The sequence below is a fragment of the Spodoptera frugiperda genome, chromosome 9, assembly GCF_023101765.2.
Source record: "Spodoptera frugiperda isolate SF20-4 chromosome 9, AGI-APGP_CSIRO_Sfru_2.0, whole genome shotgun sequence".
Classification (NCBI taxonomy): Eukaryota; Metazoa; Arthropoda; class Insecta; order Lepidoptera; family Noctuidae; genus Spodoptera; species Spodoptera frugiperda.
In genome coordinates, this window is record NC_064220.1 from 8,042,897 (window position 1) to 8,062,237 (window position 19,341).

Sequence of the window (19,341 nt, forward strand, 5' to 3'; positions counted from 1 at the left end):
TGCATAATGTTTGCTTAGTAAAAATGTTTTCTTTCTTTCTATGAAAACAGTGTTTTTGAACAGATGGGAAATATATAAGTTTTGTTAATATAGATGTCTATTAAACGTAATATTCCGGGAAGGACATTTAATACTGGTCTTACGTAATAATATGCACTTACGCTTTCATATTATTTGGTACATGCGACAGCTACATATGCCATTATAGTAGAAACTAATAAATACATACATAACCTGACGCTTGTGTCCCCTGGGAGTAGGCAGACATAATATAACGCCAATGGCTACGATTGTTACACACTTAATTTAATTTAAATGTAATAAAAGCACTAATAAAAAATTCAAAGTGCAATAGTTTGAAACTAGGAAATTTTCTTGGGGTTAAGACAAATAGTCCTCGTTGCTCGACCCAGAAATTGGATCCGATAGTCCAATCGATACCAAAAACACAGAAAACTTTAGCATTATTATTAAAATCTAAATAATAAGATTAAAGTTGATTGTAAAACTCAACCGTAGCTCTGATTCACACGTGTCCCATAATGGAGGAGCGGGTCGTATGTCCCCTAACAATTGTACAGGAAACTCTTTATTTTCTATATCCAGGTTAGATGAGCGGTGGCACGTAGGAACTTGCATTGTGAGAAATTATATGGTACACTGTGTTATTGATATCGTATGTTGATCTATTTGTCCATTACTTTTACTTGATTGAGCAGTATGGACTGTCTTTCTAAATCTTGTACTGTCTTAAGATAGTGAGAATTTTGTAGTGTTTAAATATTGATCGTCTTAATTTTTATATCTTATTGTATTTGACGTATAGGATACGCTACATTAGTGCTATCTCCTAAGCATTTAATGGTTACCATTGAATTGTGCATTTTTTTTACTAAGTATGTTCAGTTAGGATGAGCGGTCGTACGTAGGAACTTGTTGTTGGACTATGATCGATAATTACGGAACTAATAGGTTCATATGTATATCTACAGTGTATTTTTGTATTTTGTAAGATTTCTAGTTCTTTTATTATCAACTATTTAGTAGTTTAGAATGTTTCTGTTATTTTCCTGTTCCATGCTCATAAACATCGCCTGAATAAATTTAACTGTCGTTTAGCATATTTCCTGCCTTTAGGAATCGAAACCGAAAACCTTTGTTCGACAGTCACACTAGTGGCCACTCGACCAACAAGACAGCTGATAAAATTATTTATGTCTATAACTATGTATTAGTGTTTTTTCTTCAATTTGGCACCAGCCCCAGTTGGTATACGACTGGTATTATTTCCACGCGTGCGAAACGTTGACAGGCAGATGCGATAGACGTAGTATACACAGAAATTGTAATTAGTGTGAGGTTCATTGAACTTTTGTTTAGAAAAAATACTATAACGCATTAGTTCTTATGCACTGGGTCACATGATATTCAGATTTTCCGTACAGTCAATTGAAATTACCACATATACGTAATATTGTTGCAAAAAAATATTTGGTACTGTAAATAGAAAACTATGGTGACTATGGTACAATGATTTAATTTCAACAAAACTAAAAGAAGCCTATGCCGTTGAAAAACACATCGGGCACATGATATTGTCAGAGTTGCGAGAAACAGATTGATGTGATACTCAAAACCAAAAAGTATGGTAGAAAAAAGGAAGACCTATATAATAGGCTCTGTAAGGAACGATGTAAGGGCAAAATCACTATATTTTTCCTAATTCTAATAGATATTGAGTACTTACACTTGTAAGTACTCCATCAAAACAAGGTACATAGGTGCCATACCACTTGGCACCGTCGATTCGTTCCCCAACCAACAATACTACTTCCTTAGCATTCTATGGTCGCCCTTCAATAATTGCGCAATAACTACACAATAAAACACGTGCTGGCAAACAGAAGGGGTTCCCTACAAAGAATAATAGGGACACCTAAAATGCACACCTATTGGGGATTCTTTCATTTGCGTTGGAATGGTCCAAGTTGGGAATTGACGCGGGTTCAAGGTTCTATGAATGAAAACTGGGAGGACCTGTAGATAGCTAAAGAAAAATAAGCTTAAGAGATTAAAATTTATTTGATAAAGTGAGGCGAGAGTGAGTATCAAACTCTTTCTGACTAAAAACCACCCCGTTCCTACTCCTCCTTTTCGAGCCGGAGTCTCGGTTACCCGCTAGGTAGTTTGCAGCTCCGGGTCGGGCATCAGCCCTTCTGGGCTCCATCTGTGGTGGTCTGATGGCTCTTTGAAACGCGACGCGCCATACGCACAGGTCTGGTTCTGGTCAGGCGGCGAACTACTCTAGGTCGCTGTTTGTAGACCCACACTTACGGTGGCCAAATCAAAATTATATCTAACACTAAAAATTCCTAAAAAAAATTCGCTATCAGTTTACATCTTAAAAAAACAATTCTTCTTTGTCGTTTCCTAAGATTGAATGAAAGAAACGGAAGGCGTTGTCTACGGGAATGGTTGAATTATTTGAGGGTCGAGTCGAAAGGGCGCAATCCATTGTCAAACCATCAATGAAGTTTATTTAGCATAAAATTCTGAACAAATATATTTTGAGGAGGTGTTAATGCGATGCTCAAGTGCTTGTTTGGGTTTTATGTGAAATTGTTAAGGCAACAATGAGTTTCAATAATGAATTCTTAAAGACATGTTGTTTAGCGGTATTGCAACTACAATGGTACTTAGGTAATGTTGTGTTTCAAAGAATGGCGGTTTTGCTTTTAGTGGTGGACGAGGGATTTTGGTTTGTTTGGTAGGTATTTATTCTGCAATAGTGAAATCTGGTAGATACTTTTTATTCACCAGTCGTTGTTTGAGTTTTTTATGAAATACAAATTCATTCAGGAAATTCTATTAAGTAGGTATCTATGTTGTCCCTACCTTATCGTATTCAAAACCTACTTACATGAGTAACATACAAATCCTTGAAAACGACAAAAAGCCAGACGTAGGTACCTAACTACCAAAATTATTCACAAAGCACAGTGATCCAAATCGACAAAGCTGAGGACAAAATACGAATACGCCATTCAATAAGCATTCTGCGTATTTCTATTACACATGGTATTCACAATGGGACGAACAAAGAGGAGACGTGGTGGGAATTAATAAAAAAAAATCGAGGGCAAAGGTAGGGTGCCGATAATGCTGCCAGTTTGCGTCAACGGTATGTCACAATAGTGACGGCAGACGTGACCTACCTCCGTGATTCGGTCGGGTAGTCGGTAACATTTGTCTTGTAAATCGGATGGGTGTGTCGGATAAGATTCCTAATAATAGGCTTATAGTGTCTTTTTTCTTTTAAGAATTTTCAGTTAGGAAACCCTTCTTGAAGATGTATCATTGAAAAATGAATCGTATGGCTAATCTATTTGAGTCTCATTTACCAGATGCCAATGTTATACAGTAAAAAAAACTAATTTGCAATCATAGAATTAATTAACCTACTAATTATACGTTTCTTACTCACGTCCAATTAGATACAAGTTGTATAATACAAACATTGAACTTATGACTGAGAAGTACCTCATAATTTGGTCGTTAGCAAATTTATTAGCCAATTTGTTGCAATAATAATATAACAAACATAGGTATTTATTTTAAATCAATTGCTTTATGTGTTGAAATGACTTTGCAAAAATTTTAACCGACTAACCCATTGAGACTCCCGATTTATTAGCCGTAGGTAATTAAATGGTTACGCAAAATAATCATATGTTGGTAGATGCCGGCGATTTCTTACTGGCTGATCTAGAAGTCATTGGGGAAGGCTTATGCTGGCTGATATAATGTAATAGAAGCTTTGTAGGTAATGCATTAAATATATAAGAGGACGATGATGCAAATCTAGAACAACTTCACAACAACACATAAACCAAATCAAAAACAGCAATTTTTAAAAACCCAAGAGGTGTTTATTAAAATTTAAATGAAAAACATCACTCAAAAACACTTAGCAGGCATCAATCGTTAACTTTGTAAAGTCGTAAACATTAAAAACTGAGAACGAGACCACAGTGTTTGACTTTAAACATCATCTGAAGACAAAAAACCACATCCTATATATTTTATTGAAAAGTAATAAATTAGTTATTAAAATCGACCGCATCTTTGGTTTTATGAACTTTAGACGTTACCTATTTAGCAGATATGGTTAAATAGTTACTTTTTTTATTCAGTTCACATCCGGTGCATGCGAAGGTTTATATTTGATAGGATTTATGACTGTTTTCATTGCGTGCTGTTTTAATATAAATACGTTGCCCGTTTCCTGTTGGTTAGTAACAAAAATAATATTTATTAAAAACAATTGGTGTAGTTTATCCATCCTAGTTACTGGAACTTGTGTAGAAATGTTATGGTTATGATTTGAGTTTGTGGGAAGTCCGTCTGATTATGTTTTGTGGGTTGTGAGCAGTGGTTCGGTAAACAAGATGATGTTCCTTGTTTGGTTATTTGAAGAAGAAATTATTTAAGCTTATATCATATAGACATTGATCAGCTTGATGTCGTGAATGATGTAAAATACAAGTTTCAGATGATCATGCATTCTCTTTTCTACTTAATGTTTCTGTTTCTTAAATTCTATCTTTCTCTAACAACTCAGTAAAATATAAATTTCATCTCACACTGACGTTAAATTCCCAAATGTTCTAGTTCACATATATTACATCTAAATAATTGACATTGTATATACCTGTATTATTTTCCGCGAAATTGTCAATTTTAACAGCACCATCTAAAAGGAGATGGAAAGCTCAGTTTCTGGGAATTCGTCTTTTATCTATTCTTTACGTTTATTACGTGTTGATAGTCTTCTGTTGCCACCATATTAATGTTTTAAAGTTTAGCACTAAAATTCAAATCTACAGCTCATTTCCGATACCGCAAAAAAACCGTCAAAAAAAAATCTGCCTAGCCTACGAATTCTGTCGTCGACATTTCTTAAAGATATAAGTCTATGTAAAAAAATAAAGTAAGATAAAATATTTTTGTGCTGAATGTAAATCAAAGAGTAGGTAAAGTACGTATGAGTCGTAAAACGGAGGCGCTAATTGATGAGTGTCGTGGCGAGCGGTGATACGCCCTGCCTTTGACAGCCCGACAACTAAACGAATTTCCTATACTAATGCTGAACACAGAAATAGCTTAGAACATTCCTAGCACTCATTACCGTCAAAAATATACAATAAGTATGTTGAATATTTTGCGAATCATTTTGGGCACAGTGGTCGATATCACGCAACTTTTTGGACCCAAAAATCGGATGTAAAATTGAATAAAATTTTAAATAAATAATTCGGTTTTTATCTGAACATTAATTATTTTTGCATATCTCACATCATTTTAATAAATTTTCATAAAAATCACCTTTGTGTTTCCTTATCTTGTTTCGCCTATTATGGAGAAGTTTAGATTAAGAATTATCATTTAATAAGCTCGATGACAACAGGAATAAAACTCACAAGGTTGTAGACCTCAATGAGATTATTACTTTATATTTACGAAATAATTATTTTTAGAAAGAGTAAATCTTGACTTTAGAGATAAAAATAGATTAATTTTGAAATGCTAATATTATGAACTTTAAAAAAGCGTGACATCTTCATTAAGTATTTCATTGCATTATTGTACCCATATTTAACGATATAATTAAATATTTAACATGTATTACAAAATAAAGCTCCATAAATCCACATCTCAAATTCCCTAATTAAGAAGACAAAACATATCAATTTAATAGTACTAAATGCAATCAAACTTTATTTGTTTCGACCAATCGTAACTCTCAAAACCTCACAATCGTTAACAAATTGACACGTTTTTATTATACTCAAAAAAAAAAAATGCTGGACATCATTAAATGAAATTTAAGAACGAAATAAACAGTGTTCCGAACGCCAAACGATTTCGACAAACAACAGATCAATTCCCGTTAATTTACCGCCTACTTAATTTTTTAATTTAATTGCGGTAATTTCGAAGTCAATTTACCTGATCAACAATGCTGTGGTTTTAAAGTTTTACCATTGTGCCGCTCATTGTAAAATTTTACCGTTTGTTACCGCTTGTTACGTTAAAAGGCCCCCAATTAAGAATTGTCACTTAAAATTATCCACCAATGAAACGGCTTGTGATGTTTATAATCGTATTAAGACTTTGGGCATGCATAACACCTTGTAATGAATTTCTTTTTCTTGTATTAGGAACGTTGCAAAAGTTGCACTTACTTATCATTAGTTAGGTACAGTATTTGTTCCCTTTCTTGAGGAAGGAAAATTATCCAATGACTTCTCCCGCCTTGGGCGAGCCAGGAGCGAGTGCCCGACTCTTACTGACTAAAAACTGAAGCCGATGCCTCGATAACCAGCTAGGCAGACCGCAGACTATTTTGCAGGTCATTGCGAGTACATTAATTTGAATAAGAGTTTATTAAATCCTTCCGGGTTTTGTTTATAAAATGGAAATAATGTAGTACCTACTAGAAACCATATAAATGTTACATAAAAAATGATCCTATTATTACACGATTCAAGTAATAATTAAGTATCAAAGATTTACCTCTGTAATGACTAAACTAACGTCTTATCTACTACTAAATAAGTTATTAAAATAAATCGATATTTTAAAAAATAATTTCGAAATATCTTGTATAGAACGCTATGTAGGTATTGTATTAAGTGGAAATAAAAGCAGGTTTGGGGAAAATTCATTGAAGACATAGCAGTAGAAAAAGTATAAACCACTGCCTTAAAAACAGTTGTTTTTAACTAATGTAAATACTTTATATACTATTTGGTCCAAAGATACATTGAACGCGGTACAATCCAGGTTTCCTTCATCAAAACCGCATCGATGATTTTCATAAACTTTTATAATGTTCAATGCAATAAATATAAACACGCACGGTACGGTAACGTAATCATTAAAAACAATAGACAACAAAGAATACCTATTTTAGATTACATTTATATTTTGTGGGTGAAATTTAATTAAAAGGGTCGTAAGGTTTTTCAAAGTATGTAATAAAGAATAAATACCTACGTATCAACCATTAAAATATTTTCTTTCGTTCTTTCTATATTATTATTTTCAACGAATACCTTAAAAATCTAGTATTATTACAAAATATTAAGTAAGTACTAAATAAATTTTCCTAGTCATTTATTAAATAAACTATAAATAAAGTAATTTATAAGCAAAAATAAATTCAATCAAAACCGACTACTAGAACATTTGCAGTTAAATAAATAATAACGCAATCACAATTATTTAGAAATGTAAAAAAAGCACATAGGTAGGTAAGTGCTGCAAAATGACATCTCCAATTGTCCACTACTGGTAACCGGTTTCTACAGAAATATGCAATTACAATAAAAACTTTACAATAAGTAGAAGTACTTATTATATCAAAAAACATGTCGCAACATGAAGATTTCTTAACGGATTAATAGGATAAAGGTGATGGCTAACGTATTTTTTTGGCCACAAAATTTAACCGTTGTCCCACTGTGCAAGTTGTAACGTGAATCGAACAAAATATTGTGCAATTTTTATTTTTTGTTAATATTGTAACTAAAAAAATATATACGAGTGTTTAACGATATCATTGTAGTAAATGCACTTGGATTTACTAATTCTTTCAAATAAATTATTCCGAATAATTCACGCAAGTTAATGTTTTTAACGCTATACTTCACTTACAGTAGATATCTAACATAAAAATTATACAAGCAAAATATACCTACTACTGCAACACAAATAAAAATTCTACATGAACACAAGTAAATAATAAAAACAATAAATACCTTCAGGTGCGTTACCATCGTTCCTTTGGCGTTTCGAGACATCAGAAAAATCGAAGTGCGACAAAAACTTAATAGAATAAAAATAAAATTAATGTAACAGAACTAAAACAACACGTTAAATTGTCCGATCACACCGTTTCTTTGGTATTATTTTCACAATCATATCTTATATAAAAGTCTAACTAAAAAAGTCACAAACTAAAAAAACACACAATAAAAAATAACACAAACTAAAAACAATAGTCCAACACAAATAATTCGCAGTAACGTTCGAATAAGAGTTCGTGCGACCGTTCCGCGATCGAACGCATTCGAAAATTTCAAATAGGAACGTGATACACGTCTTGTGAACGCGCGGCGCCGATACACAATGCTGGCAGATCGAAGCGGGTCGACAATACGCGCGCGCTACAATACCGCCCCCCGCCCCCCGCCCCGCTCCCACGTGCGACAAGGACGCACCGACCTAATGTCACTGCCCTATGAACAATGCCGTCCTTCGGAGCCCTGTTCTCTCATAAACTGAATCGAACATCATATTTTGACCACAAAATCTGCATCAACCTCTCAAGAACTACAAGCCTGCACAAAAATTCAGTGCACTTCTATTCATGATAACGCTTACAATCAATTGTCTATGCGGAATAACAGCTTTCATCCCGCGGAATCTATACAAAGCCGTTCAGCCCATCCTTTTCTAGCGGCCAATGTGTGCGTGTCGGACGAACGCGCTCTCTCCTGCTCGAGCGCGCTCTCGGCCGGCTAGGCGAGGTTTCATCTCGCTCTAAGCTCCGCCCTGCGAACGTCTTTGAGTGTGGCGATCCCCGCACAGTGTGCGTACCGCGGTGAATAGCCGGGCATTGTGAAACCATTTTCGCACACCACAATGAAACTCAGGTGGGTGTGCGCTCTATGAGGGCGTTTAAAAAGTCAATACAATCTCCGTTACGTTTGTATTTGTGGAGAAAATTTTCTTTATTCACGAATGTTGGAGGATCTAACTGGGCGTGTTATTGTGCCATTGTATTGTGAGGCGTGGCCACAGGAAAACGTTCTATTGTGTGCTGCTCCGATTGTGCGATTGGCGAGTCTCTATTGTTGTTCGGGACAACGATTTCCCACCAAACCTGTAATGTGACTCCGAATTGTACTGAATATTTTTATGTCACCGACTCCTTTGATATTTGCATACGTGGCTATTAATCAACGGAGAGTTCATTCAGTCGGTATTGAATTACAATGTTAATAATATAACGATACGAATGAAATATAAAAAAAGGAAAAATGTAAATATCTTTTGAATGTCAATGTCGAACGGTCTATTTATAACGGCGCACGATTTTAGACAAACTGTAACTGGGACGTAGTACGACGTAATCCCTAAAGATCTCGTCCAATTCACGAGTTCTAAATAATTTGAAACAAGCATTAAAATTGCTGTGATGATTCTGTGGGTTTTACGAGCAATAATCAAGTGAAAATCAAAGCGTTTTGTTAGGTACTGATGTTACCATATTGTGCACATGTTGACTTTAAATTTAAATTACCGATAAACTGACTGATGGAAATGGTTGAATGTGTAGGAAATGTGGGTCAACACTAAATGTTTTATAGTTACCTGCACATGTGAGTGAGATGGTTTCACTTAGTAGTGTAGTACCGTGTGATCATGAATATTCAGTAATAAATCCGATAGTTATAATTGGAGTCGGTCGCAACGCGACGGTACCACGTGCAACTTTTGTAACGTTCTCTTCTAAATTACCATTTTTAATAGTTGATTGACTCTTTATTTTAGTTCAGACACAGTAGTGTCTCAGTTTACGACACATAGATTTTTTATTATACGATTTAAATGTAATAAAATAAAGATTAGGATGATAAAATGTAAGCAAGCCATCAAAAAGCAAGTTATTTTTACTAAATAATATAAATATGTAATAATTAATGAGTCGGCGTGTGTGCTCAGCTAATTAGTGTGTTAATAGAGGAATTCCCATGTGTTTTATTTACCAATTCCCATGATTAAAATTTTAAATGTTTATTGGTTAGATGTTTTGTGTGATTCGTTACATTTTTTGGCAATGTTCGTGTGTGTTTGAACCACTGTGCAGGTTTTTTTCCCTTTAAACACTTATTGGAAGGTATTATTGTGTCTATTGATTTATTGTTATTATTAAGTAAGAACGTAATAAAATTTAATTTAAATTGATTTTCCCACGAAAAGGTAAATAACGGAAAGATTTTGAGGTGTTTTATTCACAAGGTCACGTAGGTTTTATAATACTTGAAACCAACGTTATGAAATTAGTTGAGTTCTTTACGAACTTCCCATTTGTTATTACATATTTGTTTTTATCTAACTTTACATACGTTGGTACATATATTCACGACTCTCATTTAGAAGATATGAGTTGAATTTACAGTTAACGATCAGCTACTTGATTTGTATTTGTTTTACTCATTATCTATAGAAATCCATTAAGTACTGTTTATACCTAGTTAGACAAGATTTCGTAACATTGTTAGTAATGGACCTATACCTCTGTAAAGGTCCATTACTTATACCTTCTTTTTTTTATATGGAAAACCATCCAATGACTTCTCCCGCCCAGGGCGAAGCGAGAGGGAGTGTCAGACTCTTCCTGACTAAAAACCCTGTTCCTACTCCTGCTTTTCGAGCCGGAGCCCCGGCAACCCGCTAGGCCGTCTGTAGCAGTTTCGGATCGGCATCAGTGCGGTACCAGTACCTACACATACCCTACGCAATTATACTTCGTAATATTTTAACTTTTTTATCTTCATTCAAATATTATAAGGTTTGAGTAAAACATTGAAAGATCGAAGTATCTATAAAATCACCTAGATTGTTGCATTTAACCCGTAAATACACCATTTTATGTATGAGTGTAAAACGTTGCTGAGAAGCCTAACAAATAAAAAGAAAAAAGACATCCCTCCCATTCTCTCACATACATTCAAAAGATTCTAAAATCCTGCCATGTCTACTTATATAAAACATGTGTATTTGACCTTTTCCCAACCAAATAAGCACCTTCACCTACCTACATAATATCCTTCCTTTGTACTAAAAGGACAAGAAATCTTCCTTTGAGGACAATGTGACCCATATAAACGCGCACGCGTGTAAGAATGTGTGTCTCGGGGGGTATTTCCCCCTTTCCCCCCTTGGGTGAAGTTTGGGGAGATGGGTAAGGGGGAGAATCCTACTGGCTGTGTTCCAAGCTTTTATTAGCCCCGTACACGAGTAAATTGCTTTTTGTCTAATGATTTGTAATGAGGATTTTTGTGTTGTTGCGTTTTTGATTTTTGTTGTTGATTGCTTTTCTGTATCTATAGGTAGGTATAGGTTGATGCTATTTCTTTATTTGTGTTTTATAGTCATAAGTTCTTAGTCTCTTAGCTATCTAGGTTTTTTATGACAAACGATATGAAAAAGAAATACGTTATTGACAATATTGTTTACGGAAATCGATACTAGGCCCTTTTGGTCTTCTCTAGAACAAAAAGGTAATCTTAAAGTGAATATAATTTTATCTATCAGTGTAGGAAGTGATTTTAGTTCAAATACGTATACCTAATAATATGAAATGGGAATATTAATGTATTGTAATGTATTATTGGTACGTACTCATTTTTTAATATAGGAAAGTCAATGACTTTTCCCACCTTTGGCGAGGCGAGAGGGAGCGTCAGACTCTTCCTGAATAAAAACCACCCCGTTCCTACTCCTGCTTTTGGAGCCGGAGCCCCGGTAACCCGCTAGGCAGTCCGCAGCTAACTAGAATTTAAGTTACATCAAATAAGTTCCCACGCTTATTACCTGACCGCAAGCCACAGTAACCGCACACTTAAATGCTTAGATTAACTTAAAAAAATACTGTTACTCTATTCTAGTACTTAGTCGTAATCATAAGTTTGTGCAGAAATATTCTTAAATTCCGGGTATGATGTTAAGGTATCATTAGGGATTTTTGATTGCACGGATTGTGCGGTGGCTGGGCAACCGGCTACCGTACAACGTGTAGCAAGTTCGATTCCTGCACGGAGCAACTCTTTGTGTGATCCACATGATTCTTTTGGAGCTGGATGTCATGTGTATGTGAACTTGTATGTTTATAAACGTACCCACGACACAGGAGACAATGTGTCTTAAAAAAATATTTAAAAAAATCGAATTCCTAAAGATACTACAAGATGTTACTACAACACTAGGAGACTAAAAGTCAGTAAGAGTCAATGTCCTTGTAATCTTATAAAAATGTTTTTGTAAACGAAATAAACAAAACAGAAATTCACCTTTACGACATCCCTTCACCCCTTTTGTCCCAGTAATGAAGATTATCGACGCAATAAGGAGTAGCCGAAATTGGGACCAAGGCAATTACTTGATTGGTTTCTGGTGTTTTGTTTATAGTCTCCCAAAGGTGGAAGGTGGGGGGGAAACTCTCCACAACCCCCCCACAGCCCAAGATTATTTGCCCGTAAAGAGATTTGAGACTTTTGATAATGTTTTCTTTGGTACGTTTGTAATTATTTGTGTTTTTGATAAAACGTCGGCTTCCATTTTGTTGGATTGATTAATTTTTGTTTTGTAATTGGAAAATACGGTTTCATTACCTACGGTTTGGTTTTCCTTGAAGCGTGTAGAATATCTAAGTACCTATAAGTATAAGTTTATTATTTGATTGTCCATGTAATTTTTAATACTTTAAAACCATAAAATGCGATGTGTTGTGTTCGATCTGTGCATAATATAATACTATCTTTGTTAAAGATTTAACAAAAATTTTAAAAATTCGTCACCGTTAATTTTATTCGGAATAAAATAAATAAATCGTTAATCAAGATAATTAAAATTTAAATTCAGATCAAACAATCTGTCTTTAAAGTTAATTAATTGCCAGCAAAACTAGCCTAACGTTTTAATTTATTTAAAAATAATTTAAATACCTAACTCCGAATAAAATAAAAGTCACGAATGCAATCTTTTGTCAAATAAAACCATGATTTACTTTTATGGATTTAATTTAAATAAATATTTTAGAAAAGTGTAGTAGTGTGTGTAGAAAATAACTGTCATGATACAGAACTGAGTACGTGACAAAAAACATAACCCTCCTTCTGGCGCAGTCGGGTAAAAAATAATATACTGACTGCCTTATTGCCCGAGTGGTTGGAAATACGACTGCCGGGCAAGGGGTCTCGGGATCGATTCCCGGGTCGGGCGAAGTATAGCTGGGCTTTTTTCGGATTTTTAAAAATTTCTTAGTCTGGAAATGTGCCCAGTATATGGCAATAGACTCAGTTCCTATTATTACATGGGACTTAGAAAATAAATTGTGAAAAGTGGGTGTACATTGTGGCATTACGTGTCATAACGTGCACCTCAGCCTACCTCTTCGGGGATAAAAGACGTGACGACATATAAAAAAAAATATTGCAAATAAAACCGACGCCAACAAAGTTCGAAATTCAAAAATTTAAAAGTGGAAGCGGCTTCACCTTAACCAATGTCAGTAGAGGGCGCGGTGGCTAATTGGCGTCACTTAGCGCGTCCGCGGCCTATCTATTTAAAGATCTCTGCCTCGCTTTGAATCTAATCCGCGCGAGTCCATGTCTCATTGTGGCATTTCCGCCTCTGTTGCGTTCAATGGCAGATGTTGTTTTTTTTTTTTTTGTTTTTTAATTAGGACTTAAATTCAGGTAGCTTTTTAAACTGTATTGTTCGTTCTGGTGATTTGTTTCAAACTTTAAACTTTGTTGCTATTAGGATTACCTAGAGTGTTTTCTGTGATTGTGTTGTTAGATTTAGGTTTTAAAATGGGATTTTTAGTTAAAATGACGTTATAAGTTTTTAAACTGACTTGGTCACTAAGTCACTAATAACATCATTAGAACTTGAGACGGGATATTTACCATGTTTATGAATGTCTATAAGTTTCCGATATTCGGCACTATTGTAAGCGCCATGATCACGGATGAACTGTGCCGAAATATCGGAAACTCATAGACACAATGGTATTGTTTGGGCGTCAATATTCTGTGTTATTAAAGTTCATTTTTCTTCATATTCTAAATCAAAGTCTCTTAGATAATAGCATAAGACAAGTTTCCCAACCAACGCTTAAAGCAAATAGTAACAGGTCCACACAATTTACAAGAAACAGGAACAACATGTAATGTACCTAATAACGTTGTATGCTAGTATCTAATCTTAGAAAGTAAAGTCATGTAGGTAATTTAACTAGTTGTACTTATAAACAGGTAGTGAGTTAAGTATTCGCCGTATCTATAATTAGCAGACTTATGTGTTAACTGTCTAAAAGATAAGTTAATTTTATTAATTAAAACGGGAACTTTGTAAATGGATATTAATTTGTAGGTGGACTGGAAAATACTTCAAGTGGACTTTATCTAGGAAGGATGGATGAAAGTAGGATTACAAAAGTGGTTTTATTAATGGTGCCGTCGGGTGGAGATGTGCTAAGTGAAAATTTTGACCTTGATCTTAGTGATATTAGAGGTTCGTGTTGCAATTAAGACGTACGTATATATTGTAATATGAAGTAAGAAATAATATAGCTAATTGTATGACAAGAGCACGGAGACAAATCCGTGGACCAATTTTGTAAAATAACCATATTTGAGCATATTAGCGAAATATTTAGAAAAGATCAGAATGTTTTAGACGTCTATTTTAGTACTAAATCGTGTATTTAGATGCCTATTTATAATACTGAATGGTGTGGTGACTTTACCGAACACCTAGAATCAACAATTTCTAATTTATTACTTTTCTTTGGTAACAGACAATTTTGTTACAAAGTCTAATAACACGTCATGCTATGCTATGCTACTTTACACCTTATCTCCAAAAGATACAGATCTTTTAACTTCTTACCATCCCGTCTTCATTCCATCACTTATCTTTCCTTCATCTATTAAACTGGAATTCACCCCTTTCTCTAAATTATACACAACACATCAGTTGATATCAACTCCCTCCATATTTTCTACATAACGGGTTCATTTCCACCCTTCCCTTCGCCCCATGATATAAACTAAGTTTTGATGGAAACTTGGTCCTATTCAAGGGGGTTTTCCGTGTGGTTTACTTTTATGATGGTATTATGTGAAGGAATTAGTTGAATTGTGCTAGGGTATATTTTCACCCCTTTTGATGTTGCGGTGGCTTACCTGGGGCGGAAGTTTTGGAGTCATTTGTGTTAAGTAAGTAATTATTTTGGTTATCAGCGTTGATACTGTGATAAAGACTTTGGTGTACTTTGTGATTTTAGTAACAAATACTATGAGTGAGAGATTCGTACAGTGGGACCAAATAATAGGAGTTAGAAAATAAAATAGCCCCAAAAAGGCCGGCAACGCACTTGGGCGGCGGCGATTGCTTACCATCAGGTGAATCGTCTGCTCGTTTACCGGCCTATACTATAAAAAAAGGTTGTCTGTTGGTTTTAACATAGTCATAAATTGTCTGACAATACACCTACATGATACTAAAAATAGAATTTCAACTGTTAAAAATTGCTACCAACATACAAGTATTGACGTAACTGTTCTGACTTTGTCATTAACAGCTTATTATGAGCAATTTCGTTATCAAACGTCTCAGGATTCTAGTTATTAATTTTATAAGTGAGTAATAAATAAGTTATTATATACGACTAAGACGGATGTGTGTAAGCCTATATGAAAACATGTAGCGAAGATACGAACCTTTTATGAAACATAAGGCTTTGATGTCTCACTGCCGCCTTTATAATTAGCTCGTTATTAAATTCCTTGAAAGATTATTTATCTATACATTGAATGTTTAGATAATACGTGATGTCGCTATATATTTAAGTAATTAGAAGACTGGTAGCGGCTTGTTGGAAGCATGACATGTGACATTAAGGTAATTATACTTCATTAAGATTAAAAAGAATGGCTTGAAATGTGCTTCGTTACTCTGGGTTACAAATAATAAATATCGTACTTTGAGATAGAATTCAATCGTCATCATCATCATATGCGTCACAAGCTGAACATGGGTCTCCCCCAATGACTTTCAGATAGGTCGGTTGGACGCGAACTGCTTTTAGCAGCTCCCTGCGGCCTTAATCAGGTCATCTGTCTACATTCTGGGTGGACGAATGAATCAATGGTGATGTCAGCCAAAAGACATTGAATTGGTAATATTACTTCCTTGCCTATTTCTTTGCCTCTCTTGAATGCATTATAATTCGATCAGACATCTAATGTATCCAATCTACCTTTTGATCTAACCACAGCTCTAACAATAAGAGTTGTTAAAAAAATGATAATTGAAAGTTTACCATCAACATTTTTGCCATCAATACAAAGTCCATCTTCAAACACACCAACAGAAACATTTGATCCAACATCCCACACCAACATTGGTCCAACATTTGCTTCCATTTACCCACCAGCAACTGGTTAATTAGGTACCTACAGCGTGTCCACTTTATTAATTATCTTATCTGTCATCAACCACCGACCAGCTACCATTGACCTCTGCTACACCTTTATCACTTTGAACAGAGAGATCTACGCTTCTGGTTCCCATGACCCTATATTGACCTTACAAAACGGTTAGTTAATTTATTGAAAAATTAATACTGTTTGTTGTATAATGAAATTGGTTGTTTATTTTATTGTTTGTAGTAGTGAAAGTTCTGGTGTTACTTGTATCATTACTGTGATTAATACTTCTAGCTTTAGTGTGTCCTAGGTCTTAAGATACAAGTCTTACAAAGTATCCATCAGCGTCTATTTTTATTGGTATAACCTTCCTGCATCATAGAAAATCACATCTACATATCGACGCTGGAAAGGCAAAATGTATTAAGCGCCACTTTGGTCGAAAATGAGTTATATATACCGTTGGAATCGCCTGATTTTTCTCTTTCGAATGGTCTATGTCACGCCTTAATTTGAGCACTTTGATGGCGGTTAATACACCGGTGATTTTAGACTTTTTCGTATATTTTTTTGTTTTAAATCCATTCATTTTTTTTACTTTGGCTCATAAAGCGTACATGATAGTAACAAACTATTGATAAGTCATTTATACCTGCTTAAGTTTACAACTAGATTGGTTTTAAATCTCTTTACCTTTCCATTTTTCTAAAAAATAACGCAATAAAACATTTTACAGATTGGCAATTATTATAAAATCTAAACATAAGTCAATTTACTTGTAAATAAAATATATGTTTTTTGCGTTTAAAACATTTTACTTTTCTGCATGTTACAATTATTTGGACGTTAAAACAATTTTATCGAAAACATTTTATTACTAAAATGGTCGATAATACAATTTTACCTGAAGCTATTCTAATGTGTTTGTAGCACTTAAATTAATTTACCTAATGTAAAATTAATTGCATTTGTGAGTTAACCCTCCCAAAAAAGATTGATAAATACCAAACTATGGTGGTTAGACGGTAGTTCAAGACTGTCATTCACCGAGACCGCGGCTGTTAATCAGGGCCGAGAGCGTTGCGCGGGCGCTTCAGTCACCCATGCGCTGTCGACGAGGGAGTTCACGCTCGCTGTCACAATACACTGTTCGTAAATATGAGGAGTACCTTAGTTTGCAAACGTGTAATGCCAAAAAGAATTTACCAGATATTGATATAGAAGATGTTGAATATAGATATTTTTAATTTTCCAAAATGTGATTATTTTTTAATATTATATCGTCACGCTCTTTATCCCCGAAGGGATTGGCAGAGGTGCACATTATTGCACGTAACGCCACTGTATAATGTACATCCACTTTTCACAATTTATGTTGTAAGTCCCATGTAATAGGTGAGCCTATTGCCATACATCGGACACATTTCTAGATTCCATGCTATTACTGAGAAATTTTCGAAAAACCGAAAAAAGCCCAGCAATACTTCGCCCAACCCGGGAATTGCCCTTGCCCAGCAATCGCACTTGCAACCACTCGGCCAACGAGGCAGTCATTATTTTAATATAAGATTAAGTGAGATTATATTTTACACTTATAAGATGAATACTGATACAGAAGATGTTGATGAAGTTTTATGTTATCTATGTCTTGAATATGTTTCCAAAGTCTGATTATTTTTCATTTTGTATTTGATTAGTATAAGTCTAAGTACAAGTGTACCTATTAACTTGTGATATCTGATCTCTACTAGGTATACTTAAAAGTATTGCCTTTCCATGTTCCGTACCAAAATAGCAAAAAACGAAACCCTTATAGATTCTTCATGACTGTCTATCCAATAGTCCGTCCGTCCGTATGTCACAGCCATTTGTTTCCAAAACTGTTGGGCCTACATAGTTGAAACTTTGTAGGTTGATGTATTCTGGTAACCGCTATTTGGATTTCGAATAACAATTAATAAATTAAAAGGGGCACCCCATACATGGAACTGATTCAAAAAGTTTTAACCTATTCGTGATGGGTGTCTATCGATAGGACTTTAAAAAAGATATTAAGGTTCCTAAACAACTTTTCGTCAAAATCAATTGTTTGAAAGATAGACGTTTCCAAAGTGGAAAAATGAGTGTCCTCTAACATTTAAAATATGGGAGGGACAAAACTAAAAAAAAAAAATATGCTGTAAATTTCATTTGAAACTTTCAAAGAAAATTGGTTTGAACGAGATATCATTATTACTTTTTCAGAAATAATACTAATAGAACTCGTCCGTGAACGGTGGCGGTGTGTCCTGCATGGGCTGAGCACCGCCAAGTCCTCAGGGTTGTGGTCGGCGACGGCGACCTCTCGCGCCCGGCACTGGTTCAGGCCATGGTGCGGAGCGAGAGGGACTGGGATGCCGTCTCCTCTTTCTGCGAAGCAGTCATGCTAGCTCAGGAGGAGGCGGGGCGCGTGAGAGAACAAACCTCCTCACGCCCCAGCCGTCGCAAGAGACACTCTGGGCGTCGGGGATCGCGGGACGATCTCCGGCCACCGTAAGTACGGGTCTGCGGACGGCGAGCAAGGGTAGCTCGCCGTCCGACCAGAACCAGACCCGTGCGTGCGAAATGTATCCGTTCCAATATCGGATCATCTTGAGCTTCTGGGCGTAACTTTATCGCTTACACTAAACTTCGGCTCTTGTATAGAGTCGAAGGCGCATCTGGCTGGTAGAAAGTTGGGTATCCTCTGGTGGGTGAGACGGCACTTCACACCGAAACAACTGCTGAGGCTGTACCAAGCGCAGGTTCGGTCATGTATGGAGTACTGTTTTCACCTTTGGGACGGCTCGGCTAAATGCCAGATCAATGCGCTAGAAAACATCGAAAAGCGTACCAAGAAGCTCATCAATGATGATGCGCTTGTAGAGGCTCGGCTTCAAAGCCTTGAACACAGGCGCAAGGTTGCAAGCCTTTCCGTTTTTTACCAGATACATTTCGGAGAGTGTGCGGGGAATTGCACAACTTGATTCCCCCGAGTCCTTTCCATTATCGAACCACAAGACAATCGGCGAGG

The 19,341-nt window shown here is 35.5% G+C and overlaps 1 protein-coding gene across 2 annotated transcripts in view; it reads right to left on the reverse strand.

The window, feature by feature from the left end:
* The window catches only part of LOC118270970 (transcription factor SOX-6), a 265,254-nt gene that overhangs the window by 91,873 nt on the left and 154,040 nt on the right, over positions 1 to 19,341 (reverse strand). The window contains exon 1 of one of the 2 annotated variants that reach the window (XM_035586823.2): positions 7,824 to 8,490. The exons of the other annotated variant lie outside the window; for it this stretch is intronic. The gene's annotated coding sequence lies outside the window, so the exon portion shown is untranslated. Of the gene's footprint in view, positions 1 to 7,823; positions 8,491 to 19,341 lie in introns of those variants that run through there. 2 annotated transcript variants of the gene reach the window in all.